Source organism: Gorilla gorilla, chromosome 9 (genome assembly GCF_029281585.2).
Source record: "Gorilla gorilla gorilla isolate KB3781 chromosome 9, NHGRI_mGorGor1-v2.1_pri, whole genome shotgun sequence".
Taxonomy (NCBI): Eukaryota; Metazoa; Chordata; class Mammalia; order Primates; family Hominidae; genus Gorilla; species Gorilla gorilla.
The window spans coordinates 66,608,105-66,621,212 of NC_073233.2; the positions used below are offsets into that span (position 1 = coordinate 66,608,105).

The following is a 13,108-nucleotide window of genomic DNA, read 5'->3' on the forward strand; positions in this document are numbered from 1 at the left end:
AAAAGAGTACACAGAGTGTGCACCAGAGTAAACTTAATTGAGGCTGTAAAAGTTCTTTAACAAATACACAGAGTAACCTGAGCTCTTTGAGTGCCAGTAAACCTAGATCCAGTGATTGGATTATGTGGTCTCTATTAGACTACTGCTTTTCCATGTTTACCAGACCCATCAGTAAACAGTGTTAAAGCATTTGGTATGGGGGATTGCAATACGGCTTCAAATTGCATTTTACTTAAAGGAATTTTGATGATATCAGAGTCATAACTTAGCAATTGACTGCATTAATCATTAAGATGGCAAGCTGAAATAAGTAACATGAAGTTTAAAAAGAAAATCTGAAAGCATCTTTAGAAGCAGAGACTTAAATTATATATTTTAACCATGTGCTTAAAGCCACAGGCAGAATAGCTTAAATGTTGCAATGGAGTTCTCAGGCTGACCAAGTTTATGGACTTTAATCTGGAAAACAGTCTTGAAAACAGTGACTCACTAACTGGGGAACTTAATTTAGTACTCTTTTAGCAAGTATGAATCAAAGACTATCTGTAATCAGTGGGTTAAGACAGTCATTCATGCATGTTTTGGCTACATTTACATATAACTCTTCTTCACCTTTTGAGAAGGGCACAATATTTTTACCTTTTAATTGAAGAAATATCATTTAATTAGGTTTAAAGTTCTCCTCTAAAGGGTAATGTGTGGTTTTACCTGCCTAACTTTTAATTACTCTTTAACTAATTCATGGGCCCTCCTTAATCTCTCTCCCTTCAGAGGCTACTGTTTTACTTAAACTGGATTTGTAGAGCTACCTCGGGGGTAGGAGAGAGATAACAGCAGTGGCTATTATCTGAAAAGAGGTTTTTTCAAATTCTTACATTTTACTTAAATTTTAGCAGAGAATTATAATTTGGGATGTCACTTGTAAACAAGGAGCACAGGAAAGTTTGCTGTGGGCTGTCTGCAAAGCTAGAGAGTCAGGCAGGTGCGTCCTGGGGCTTTGGCTGCTTTGCACTTGTAAAAGCGCTGCTTTTTGCCTGTGCTGGCTCCCTCCCGCAGGCACCCATTGGCTGTTCCTGGCCAGGGTGGACCCCAGCCTCCCCTTGGGCTGACTTTGTTGCATGTGCCTCTCGCCCCTCCCCTGCAGGCTAGCTCCAATGGTGGCTTAGCTCTTTGTTGCCTCTGCTGCCATGTGGGCGGAGTTTTAGTTTTTTCTTACTGCTTGCTTGGCAATGCAGCTCTAGCTTCTAATGCCCTTTTTTAACCCTTTAGGTATCTGATCGCTTTGCCAATTTTGCGTTACTGGGCGGGCTAAGAGATCTTCTTTTAATTCAGCCTGCTTAAGACAGGAACTGATAACTGTAGTGTATCCTCTGCCTTTTTTCTTATCTATTGGAGGAAGCTCAGGTAAGACCTCCTTTTCCTCTCTGTTAATTCCGCCTGGTGATTAGGGCCCAGGGAAGAGGAGGTGATAAGGCAGGTAATGTTTCCTCTTCCTCCCCCTTTTTAGGCTTTTCCGTGTGTGACTGAGCCAGGACTGCTCTAATTAAAGCCCATAACGTTAAAGCTGTTATTGGGACTTGCTGCCTTTGCAACTGATGTTTTTAAGATCTCTCCCCACTTGTTTCCCGGAGCTCAATGTCTATCTAGCCTTCCTTCTTCTGGGAACCATGGACTTTGGGATTTAACAGTTTGCATTACAGCAATTTGTCTAGCATGCATGATTAGGTGCCTTAATTGAGCCTGTGAAACTGAAGCTCCACTAGCCTTAAGCAGCTGTTGTAATACTTTTATATAATGTTTCTGCTGTGCTAATAACTGTTGTCCCATGATGAAATCTCAGCTTGAACCAACTTTCCCCAGAACTTGGTAACCTCAAGTGGGCACCAATGACTTACTAATTACTCACTGACTTGACCACGCGATTTTTCTTCACCTTTGTTTTCCGGGGGCCCGTCGCATTCCTCAGGCTTCCTTTGCAGCTTTCCTCATGAAAGCGGTCCTTACACTTCCTTCATAGCTTGCCTTACAAGGGGCTCCAACTGCGGAAGGTCTGTTTCTGCAGACCCCTGACTGTCCTCACACAGCTCTCCTCACATGGGGCACCAGTTGAGGTATTGCTTCTCACAACAGGGCATTAGCTACCTGTGTCTGCCTGCAGACCCTGACCCAAACGACGGATGAATAAAATGTACACTGACACACAGATATTCTGTTTTGCCAGTCCTGCTGAGTCTCTGACCGCCTGTAAACCAAAAGAGGTTTGTCACTGCAGCTTGCCCTGAGTAGCTCACACTCTAGGAGTTTATTTAGTGTAGAATTAACAACAGAAGATTTGAGTAAACACACTTGTGGATAATTAACATGGTTAAGAGAGTAGTTCTAGGAATGATTAAAACTCAGGTACCCTGGTTTAAAGTAAATACCATTAGGGGGCAATATCCTTGGTCAACCTACCCCCAAGAGGGCCATCTGTCTCAAAGGTTACTTAATGGAGGTAGGGTAAACAGATCTAACTGGGGAAGCCTGTGTTGTCCCTAGTATTTACCCTATGACCTAATGCGCTAAGGTAAGAAATGGCTGCCTTCAGCCTGTTCAATTATTACAAGCTTTATAACCTTTCAACCTTTCAAAAGGTTTTGTGACTATTCCCTATAACTTTCCCTAATATTTTCCTTTAATACTTCTGCCACCATCCTGTGTGAATCCCAACACATTCTTGACTTTTTTCTAGTCTTGGGAATGCATTCAATCCTATCCCATTAAGTATGATGTTACCTCTAAGTTTTTCATAAGTGTTCTTCATGAGATTTAAGAAGTTCCCTTTTATTCCTAGGTTGCTGATATTCTTATTAGAAATAGATATCAGCGTTACCAAACTCTTCTTCTATGTCTATTGAGATGATTCTATGTATATATAGAAATTTTAATTATTCTAATTGGCTTATTACAGTGATATACTTTTCAAAAGTTAAACCAACCTTGCATAACTGGTATTTACCTGTTAGTTCTTGCATTTATCTTTATATTGGCCTGCAGTTTTCTTTTTTTGTAGTGTTTCACCCGTATATTATAGAGCTAATTTTTCCCTATTGCTGAGCCAAACTTCTTTTTGGTATTGTACTCAATGCCCCCCAAATTATGATGTTTTTTTCTAGGTCTGACAGGAACAGCAATATTCCCAGCTCTGTAAGACCTCCAGGGATTGTTCCTTCTACTCTTTTTAGTTAGCTGGTTTCTCAGACCTAGGTAATTTCCTCACATGCATGTGCAGATCACTACTCATCTAAAGACTCATGGGGACCCTCTCTGTACAGTCCTCTCCTGCCCTTCGAAAGCTAAACTCATTGGCTTCCCTGAACTCGTTTCCTTTTCCTCAACTCAGTTGCAAATGAGCTTTGCCTGGATTCTTTCACCTGCATCATGGCCTAGAGCCTCTCTTCAGGCAGTAAGCTGGGGCAGTCTTACAGTTTGGATCATTTTTTTGTGTTTCTCAAGGATCACTGTCCTTCTTTGACTAATGCTCAATGTCTTGGAAGCCATTTTGAATATTTTGTTTATTTCTCCAGGTTTTCCAGGCAGGAGTGTAAATTAGTTCTCTGTTATTCCGTGGTGGCTAGAGTAGAAGCTCAGGATGCTGCTTTCTAAAAAAAAAAAAATTTCCAAAGTCTTTAGTTTTCATTAGTGGAAATAATGAGCTATAAAAGGCTTACTTTATCTTGGCTGACCCTATTACTATCAAATATATAAATATAAACATACCAGAAGGTTTCTTAGCCAGATTAAGGGCAACTTCAAAATCTCACAAGGAACATAATGTGAAATAATGAATCGTTATAAGTATTTCCTTTACAATGAGGAAGAATACAGGAGTGCTCACAATTACTGCCTTTATTTAGCTGGTAAATAAAATTTATTTTAGCCAATGCAGTGTGATAGGAAAAAATAGTAAAAGATAATATTTGAGGATTGAAAAGAAGGGAACAAAGCATATTCATGAAATATCCACAGATAATATCATTACCTATTTTTGAAACTAAAAAGATTTACAGATAAAATATTAGAATGAGTTTAAAGTAGTAAATGGGCTAGGTTTAAGAATGATATTTACAAAACATTGGATTTAGCTTAGTCAACAATATCAGAAAATGTAATACCCCCCAAATTATTTTATAATGCCTAGAAAAATATTATTTACCTAGAAATAAATGTAAAAATGATTTGTTAACCTTTTATGGAGAAAATTATTTTGTTGAAGACACAAAAATGAGACATAAGTCAATGACAAGATATACTAATGAGTAGGAAATCTCAAAATTAAGACAATAGTTGGTGAATATACAGAAAAATATACCATTGGAACAGAACAGAGAGAGTAGAGAGACTCACGAATTATAAGAAAATATCTTTGTATTAGTTTGTGCTATGGTGTGAATCTTTGCATCCCCCACAATTCATATGTTTAAATCCTAATCTCCATGGTGATGGCATTAAGAGATGGGTCTTTGTTGAGTGATTAGATCATGAGGGCTCTACATTATGTATTTTGTTAGAAAAGTTCAGACTAGACAGACTGTTAGAGACTGTTAGGGGTAATAATGTACCACAGACTATATGGCCTACACAACTGAAATGCATTATCTCATCGTTCTGGAGGTTCTAAGTCCAAGGTCAAGATGTCAGCAGAGTTGGAACCCGTTGGTGCTGTGAGGGAAAGATCTGTTCCAGGACTCTCTCCTTGATTTGTAGTTGGCCATGTTTTTCCTATGGGTCTTTGCGTCATCTTCCCTCTGTGTCTGTCTCTATGTCTAAATTTTCCCCTTTTCTAAGGATATCAGGGGTATTGGATTAGGGGCCCATCCTACTGCAGTGTGATCACATTTTAACTAAGTTTATCAAGAAGAAATGTATATCCCGATAAGGTCACATTTTGAGGTACTAGGGGTTAGGACTATAACATGTGAATTATGAGGGGACACAGTTCAACCCATAACAATCTTATGTTGCAAACCTGGCAGTACAGATCAGTGGAGAAAAAATGAACAATTCAGTCAGCATCACTGGAGTAATTTCTTATCCATATGCAAAAAATAAAAAGTGATACCTACTTCAAGCTATATACAAAAAATTATTCCAGATTACGTACTTGAATGGTAAAAGCAAACATTTGCAATTTTTAGAAAACAACAGAATACATCCTTTGAAAGATGTTGTAATGACATAAAAAGATTAATAAACTTGACAACAATATAATGAACAACTCCTGTTCTTTATGACACCTGAGAATAAAAAATCAAGAAGAAACTCAGAATACATGTTTAACACGTATGATGAATAAGCAATTTATGTCTACAATATTAAATTACTTCTAGAATTAATACTAAAAAGAAAAATAATCCAGTAGAAAAAATTACAAAACACTTTGGAAGGCAGAGGCTGGCAAATCAGGAGGTCAGGAGTTCCAGACCAGACTGTCCAATATGGTGAAATCCCATCTCTAGTAAAACAGTACAAAAATTAGCCAGGCGTGGTGGCATGCACCTGTAGTCCTAGCTACTTGGGAGGCTGAGGTGGGAAAATCGCTTGAACCCGGGATGTGGAGGTTGCAGTGAACTGAGATCACACCACTGCACTCCAGCCTAGGGGACAGAAGAGACCCCTTCTCAAAAGAAAAAAAAAAGACATAAACATTTTAGAGCCTGAAGCATGAAAAAGGAAAAAGGGTTCAATTCCATTAGTAATTAGAAAACTACTGTTGAAACCCTCAATAAGATGTCCGATTACACCCACACAATTGGCAAACATTAAAATATGGATAATACCAAGCTTCAAGCTTTGATGAAGACAGAGAATAATGAGAACTCTCATTTCTCACTGGTTGAGGTGCAAGGTGGTACAACCATTTTGTAAAATAATAGGGCAATATCTATTATAATAAGGGAGATTATGCATTTTCTTCTTCTTGTTCTACTATTGCCTCATGTTTTCAAATATTTATTGCTCAAATCTATTTCTGAAGTTGAGCATTTCCACTTTTACATCTACACTTGAGAGACACCCCTGCATATGTGCACCAGGAAACATATTCAAAGATATTCATAGAAAAACTTGCCACTGCTTTTAGCAGAAAACCCCTGAATGTGCATAAGCAGTTGATTTCTTCAGTGAATTCTCTCTAACTGTAAAAGTGGATAGAGAATTTCATCAACTACAATGAACCTCAAAAAAGTAGTGCAAATCACAGAAGAACACATTCAGCTGGATGTGTTTATATAAAATCAAACCAAGCAAAACAAAAGTTTACTATTTATGCCTTTACTATATATATATGTCTCTAAATAAGTGTAAGACACTACTAATTTTAAAACAAATTTAGACTTAGTGGTTGTCCTTGAGAATGAGAAAGGGAGATAAGATGAAGGAGGGACACACTGTATGCCTCTAATGATTTGTAGTGTGCTATTTTTTAAGTTGGGAAAGAGATACATGGATGTTTATTATATGAAATATTGGCTGTCATAAATTGCTTTTGAATGTAGAATATGTTTCATAGTTTTTTAAAAACACAGGGTAAAAGAGGTAAAGGAAGAAGCTGAGAAGTATTCACAGGATACTAGCTTGGGTAGTCAAATGGATAGTGACACCATTGTCAGATTCAGAAACACAGGAAGAGGGGCACAATTAAATTTTATGACTCTGGTTTTGAAGGGGTTAAGAGTTAAATGCCTCTGACATATCCAAGAGTAGATGTCAAAGAGGCAACAAAATATTAATATCTGGAGGTTAGATGAGAGGTCAGTGCTGCGGAGATAGATTTGAGCAATAAATATTTGAAAACATGAGGTGATGGGAGAGCATCAAGATAAAAAGGAAATCACTATTCCTATAACCTCAGCTCATTCCATTGTACCTACCTACTAAATGATCCAAGCCCAGCTGTCCCTCCTGATTTTACTCCCTCCAGGCTTATTCCTCTATTTATATAGATTAGATCCAATACTTCAGGCTTCACAATGATTTCCTTCTGAGTTATGAATATGTATTATTTTTCTGATTATTTTTAGTCATCTATCTGGGTTGTCTTATAGCTCACCAAGCTATTCAATGACAATTATTTTAAATTCATTATGAGACAGTTCATAAACTATTATTTCTTTAGGTTCAGCTATTGGTTTTTTTTTTTCCTTTGGTGGTATCATTTTTCTCTGATTGTTCTTGATCTTGATTTTTAGGCAGTGCATTAGTGTCTGCACATTTGAAAAACAAGAAACTTATTCTAGTTCTTGCATACCGGCTTTGTCTGGAAAAACCCTTTCCTAGTCATCCAGCAATTCTTTGTAGGGTGTCTAGTGTGGTCTGCAGGTGAACTTGTTGCCAAAGTCCTCAGGCAGGCTGGCCTGGTGCCTGTGTTAGCAGGTGGTAGGCCTGTTTCCTGGGTCTGTAGAGTTGGGCCTGAAGCCTGGATCAACTGGGGTGGATCTTTTCATTGGGTATGTGGGGATGAACATAAAGCCAATTTCTATAAGGGCAGGTACAGAGCCTGTTAACAGTAGGTGCTGGACTGAGCATGGGTCCACAGGGGCTAACATGGCTCTGAGGCGTGCATTGAGCCTGTGTCTGCAGGGGCTGGCCAGATTTTGGAATGAGCATAGTGTCTGAGTCTGCTGGGATAAGCCTGGCATCTGAGTCCATGGGGACTGGCCTGGTACTGGTGCAGGACTGGAGCCGGAATCTGGAGAAATGGGCCTGGGATCTTGGTAGACGGGGGCAGACCTGGAGCCTGAGTCTTCAGAGATGGTCCTAGAGACTTGGTCCATGATGGCCAGCCTAGCAACAGGGTCTAGTGAAGTCGGCCTGTACCCTGGGTCTGCTAGAGCACAGCTGGGCCCTGAGTTTGTTGGATGCTGGGTTACAAAAACCAGCCTGGAGTCTGATGCTGGCCTAGGGCTGTGGTGAGATGGGGCCAGTCTAAAGTTTGAGACCATAGGTGCTAGACTGGTGCCTGTAGCCACAGGGGTGGGCCAAGAATTGTGGAATGGCCTGGAGGCTGGTTGTGTGAGATCTGTCCTAGAACCAACATATTCAGAAGTGGGCATGGACACTAGGGCCACAAAGGGTGGCTTGGGTCCTAGGGCTGTAGGAACTGGACTGGAACCTAGGTCCACAGAGGCAGTACTAGATACTGGGTCTGTAGGCACCTGCCCAATACTGGAGTCAACTGTGATGGGCCTGGACCCTGGGTCTGCTGGAGGATGGGACCATAGGAACTGGCCTGGAGAGTGGGGTGGCAGAAACTGGCTTAGGCCTACGGAGGCCTGGAGCCTGGGTCTGCAGATGCTTGCCAGATACCTGACTAAGGCCTAGGGCTAGGGCTGCCAACCTGGAAATGGGGTGGGCCTGAATCCTGGATTGGTGTGAGCCAATCTAGTTCTGGGCCGGTCTGGAACCTAGGGTGGACTTGGAGTCTGCGACCACAGGGGCTAGCCTTGTGCTAGGCAGTCCTCAAGCCTGTATCCACAGGGGCCAGATTAGGGGTTGGATATATGGACACTGGCATGGTGACTAGAGTTGCAGGAGCTAGCCTGGTCCTGGGGCTGGCTTGAAACCTGGAGTTGTCGAGGCCGGCCTTGTTCTGGGAGCAGTCTGGAGCCTGGAGTCACTGGGGCTGGCCTGGTCCCAAAGACTGTCTGACATCCAAGGCACTGGGGTAGACCTGGCATGAGGATATACCCAGAAACCAAGTCCACCAGGCAAGCCTGGAGCCTGGGCTGTGTGATCTGGTCTGGCTTAGTGTGCAGGTACTAGCCTGGAGTTTCAAGCAATAGTCGCATACCCATTACTGGATTTTACTGAAGCAGGCTCTGCGTTGGAGTCCAAGGCAAAGTTCAGTGCTCACTTCACTTTTCTTCTTCGACACAGAGATTGCCTCTCTCTGTGCCCTGCTGCCTGGTGTTGTGGGAGGGGTGACACAGGAAATGAAAAATTGTTCTTCCTATGCTCTTCAATTAATCTTTTCTTATTTCTCTGCTACACAACGTTTCTGTAACCTTTCACCTGGTTTTCTTAGCTCTTCTGAAGGTATTTTCATGCATAGATAGTTGTTTAAATTGATGTTTCTGTGTGAGAATAAATGCTAGAAAGTCCCATTCTGACATTTTGCTGATGTCCAGTTTCACGGCATCCAATCAGATTTCCATATAACGATTGTCAAAGTGCCTCAGCAGCATCAGAGACAGGTCTCCTGCTAATTTGGAAAAAAAGATTGAAGATCTTATGTTAAATGATCTTATCAAACACACACATATATACACACAATAATAATAATAAATAGAGCTGTCAAAACTTTAGGAGGTGATGAATATGTTTATGGCTGTTGTTGTGATAGTTTCATGAGTATGTATTCACCTCTATATTCATCAAGGTTTATATATTAAACACATACAGCTTTTTGTGTGTCAGTTATACCTCCATAAAGTAGTTCTACAAAAAAATAAATAAACACCATAGAGGAAAAATACTTTTGGCATCTTTCTCCATGAAGTATGACTTGTATTTCAGGTTTCTGATGGTTACTGAACTTCCAGATTTTCTGATGATAAGTATAATAAGAGAAATAATATGTTAGGCTAGAAAAGACAAAAATGCAGTATTTGAGGATGAATCAATCAAATTTTTTCATAACATAATAGGACTTATTGTTCAACATATTCAAGCCAGTACCAGGCTAGAGTGAGAGAAAGTTTCCAGATCAAATATTTGTGTAAACTAATTCAACTAAAGTCTCAAGAGGAAGAGATTCATGATGAGATATCTGGAGTCACAATGTGCAAAATTCATCACAAAGTGGAAACCAGCATCTTACAATACAAAGAACAACGGCTTGGGATTCTGAGCATCTGGGTTCTGGTCTTGGTTTTGCACATGCAATCATGTGTCCACTTCCCAGGACTTAGTTTCTTGAAACTAGACACTCTCTACTAAACCTCCTATCTGATTTTCCTCCCTTTCAGGAAGTTAGGCAGGTGCTCAGATCAGCTTTTTGGTCACAAAGGATGAAGGAAGAAGGCTTCAGGTGTCTGTCTTAACCACAGTTTTGGGACATGGCTTTAGAGAATGCATTAGCAGGGACTAAGCAAATAATGAAAGCTGAATTTGGGGTAGAAAAATGGGTAACAGGAGATGAAAGAATCAGAAAGAAAATATTAAGGAGCAACAAAGAGTCCTCTATTGATTTGTAGTATAGCCAAAGTTTTTGTTTTTCTCTTCTTTAGACTCTTAGAGGACTAGAAGGCATCAGAGAGCTTTAAAATGTTCTAGGATGCCAAAGCCAAGAAAGCATGTCCTGTGGATCCGACACCTTCTCAGTTCCCTGATCTAGCTAAACCATATACCACTTGCTGATTTCTCTGGAGGCACTGAAACCTCATCACCAACCCAGAACAGTTTAGCATGACTTGTTCTCTCCATGAAGTCCCTAAACATCCCCCTTCTTCCTCTCTAAAAGCTTCAAGAATCCACTTTCACGTCAAGTTTTTCTACAGAGGCAGATTGTTGTTTATATCAAACTCCAGAAACCCTCATCTTTTTCTGGCATTTATTTAAGTTGGTGCTATCAGTCTTTTCTACCATAAAGAACCTGTGTTTACTTGGCTCTTCTATGTCTTGCCACCAGCCACCAGTCAGTTAAAACAGCTTTCTTTTGCTACAGAGAGGTGCAGCCACATCTAAAGCCACCAGCAGTGCAAGGTCCTCTGACTGCATTAACAACCCCTCCCTGAGTGTCCAGATATGAAGAATCTGCTCAATCACCAAAGATCCTGAATTAAGAGTTAGGATGCTCCTTTGGACCTTCAGGAGGAACTTCATTAGGAATTCTAAGATAGAGCAAGCATTGCTGGGGAACCACAGGTCCCAGTGTCCTCCTGTCATCTCAGAAGCCAGTAAAGAAACCTTCTTCCCTAGAAAGACTTCCGGAGAGAAAAAAATTCCCCAAGATTTGAGAGTATGAGAGTCTCATGGTGAGGTCCCTGGTGAACAGAAATCAGAAAAGTACTAGTACACAGAAGAGATGTACAAGCATCTAGTCACTGCCTCAAAGTAACTTTGAATTTATTATGACTTAGATTGAGATAGAGTGATTCTTTGACTGTTCGGTCCGTGCCTGAAACAAACATGATTAATATCCATAATCTTATTAATTTTATTATCCCTAGGAGGCAAAGTCTCCAAAGTTTTCCAAATGATCTTGCAAAGGCAACTCTCCTCAGATTCCCTAGGAAGTTTTCAGATTTTATGAATAGGTGCCAACAGCTATCAGATGTCTTCCAACGATGGCTGCTGCATCCCAGTTTCACATTGCTAAAGGTTAATGAAGGACATTGATATGAAAGAAGCATCCCAGAGACCCTTGACACATTGTGAGAGTACACAGAGGGTGGGGCTCCATCAACCTCCCACAGACACTCAGCCATACCATTCCCATTCCCTGCCATGAGCAAGAGTTTTAGGGCCTCACAGGGGTTCAAAGGTGGCCAACTCATTGCCATTCTTTGTAGTATGAAGTATACCAACACGTAAAGGTAGGCTAAATATTGATAATATAATAGCTTTAAAATGTGTATAAATGTATGCTTACAACCTCAAAAATGCCATGCAATATTATTGTTCTACTTACAAGATCAGTGCAGGAATTATAAAGCATTAATTCAGAGTGGACTCTTGGCAGTGTGTAATTTATGGTGCATGTGTTCTCCATTCTGTCTGTGTTTCTGTACCATTGGGTGATAACACTAGAATCTCAAATTTGGGAACTTTTTTGAAAGTGGGGCCATGCCTAAATGGTATCCTAGTTGTCTCTTCCACCATGACCCCATGATGGACCTGCAAAGTCCCAAAGATGGAAGAACATTCAGGGGTAGCCAGCTGGAGAGACCTAGAATCAGAGATCTCTCACACAGCCTGAAAAGCCCAAAGCAGATGAGCATAACCTCAGCACCCGTGAAACCAGAATTCATTGCTTCCATTCAGAGATCCCATGTTCATGTCAGAATCCAAGCTGCCACGAGTGTTTCATGAAGTCACTTATGACTAATACTGAGTACAATGGGACTGATATCAGAACTAAGCTAGGCCCAGAGAGCCCTGAGGTTGTGACACATAAGGCTAAACCTTTGAGTTTTGATCCACAGAGTAGATACATCAGAGAAATGGACTTGGAGAATCCCCTGCTGGAGTCCTAGAGAGTAACCACTCTGTCAGATAGCATGTGTTTCTGAGAGGAAAGCACAGGGGTCTAGTTCCAGCCATACCCCTCTGCACCCCGTATGCACGTGCTGAGTTCTAGAGAGACTCCAGATCTGGTCTGAAAGGCTGATGCAAAGGAGTCTGCTCTGGAACTGAAGTGTTATAAGAAACTGGCAAGCTCAGCAGCCCTACAGATGGGTGAGGAGCCCAGAGATGGGAGAGGAAGCTATTCTCCTGGCCAAGGTCCTGATTCAGTTTGCCAGAATCATAGGCAGACTTGAGGCCGACTGCAGCTAGCACTGGCAGTGGAATTGAAACCTCCCCTGTAGTCCCATAGAGAATTTTTTTTGTATAAACATAGAAATTGACCCTTCTGATCTTAATGCTTGAAACTTTTATTTGTTTTATATGAATTTCATCCTTAGTAAAGGACCCCTAGTTCCCTCAAAAAGTATCAAAGAATTGAAACTCACCAGATGATCCCATCCAGACAATGGGACACCAGACCCCTCATAAATTATGATTGCTTCCTTAGGTCTCCTGAGTTCCTGTTTTTCTACACATTGTTACATTTCTTCACTGCTATGAAAACTCATAATTTTAGTTGATCAGCAAGACAGATTTGAGACCGAGCTTGCATCTCCTCTGCTACAGCATCCAACTCAGCCTTCTTCCTTGGCAATTGGTTATACTGATTGGCTTTCTGTGTGGTGAGCTGCAGGACCTAGACCACACCCCTGGTGTTTCAGTAACAGCTTTTGGTTTCCCGACCAGGAACACTTTGGCTCGGCTGCCATGGGCCAGGAGTCTCACAGAACTACTAAGCAGCTGCTTACCCAATTTTGGCTGGAGAGATAAGTACCCTCTC

At 41.0% G+C, this 13,108-nt stretch overlaps 1 protein-coding gene across 1 annotated transcript in view; it reads left to right on the top strand.

The window, feature by feature from the left end:
* Window positions 1–1,322: 1,322 nt before the first annotated feature.
* LOC101126699 (glycine N-acyltransferase-like protein 1) overlaps window positions 1,323–13,108 on the top strand; it is a 29,513-nt gene continuing 17,727 nt past the window's right edge. The window contains exon 1 of the mRNA XM_031016328.3: window positions 1,323–1,404. The gene's annotated coding sequence lies outside the window, so the exon portion shown is untranslated. The remainder of the gene's footprint in view (window positions 1,405–13,108) is intronic.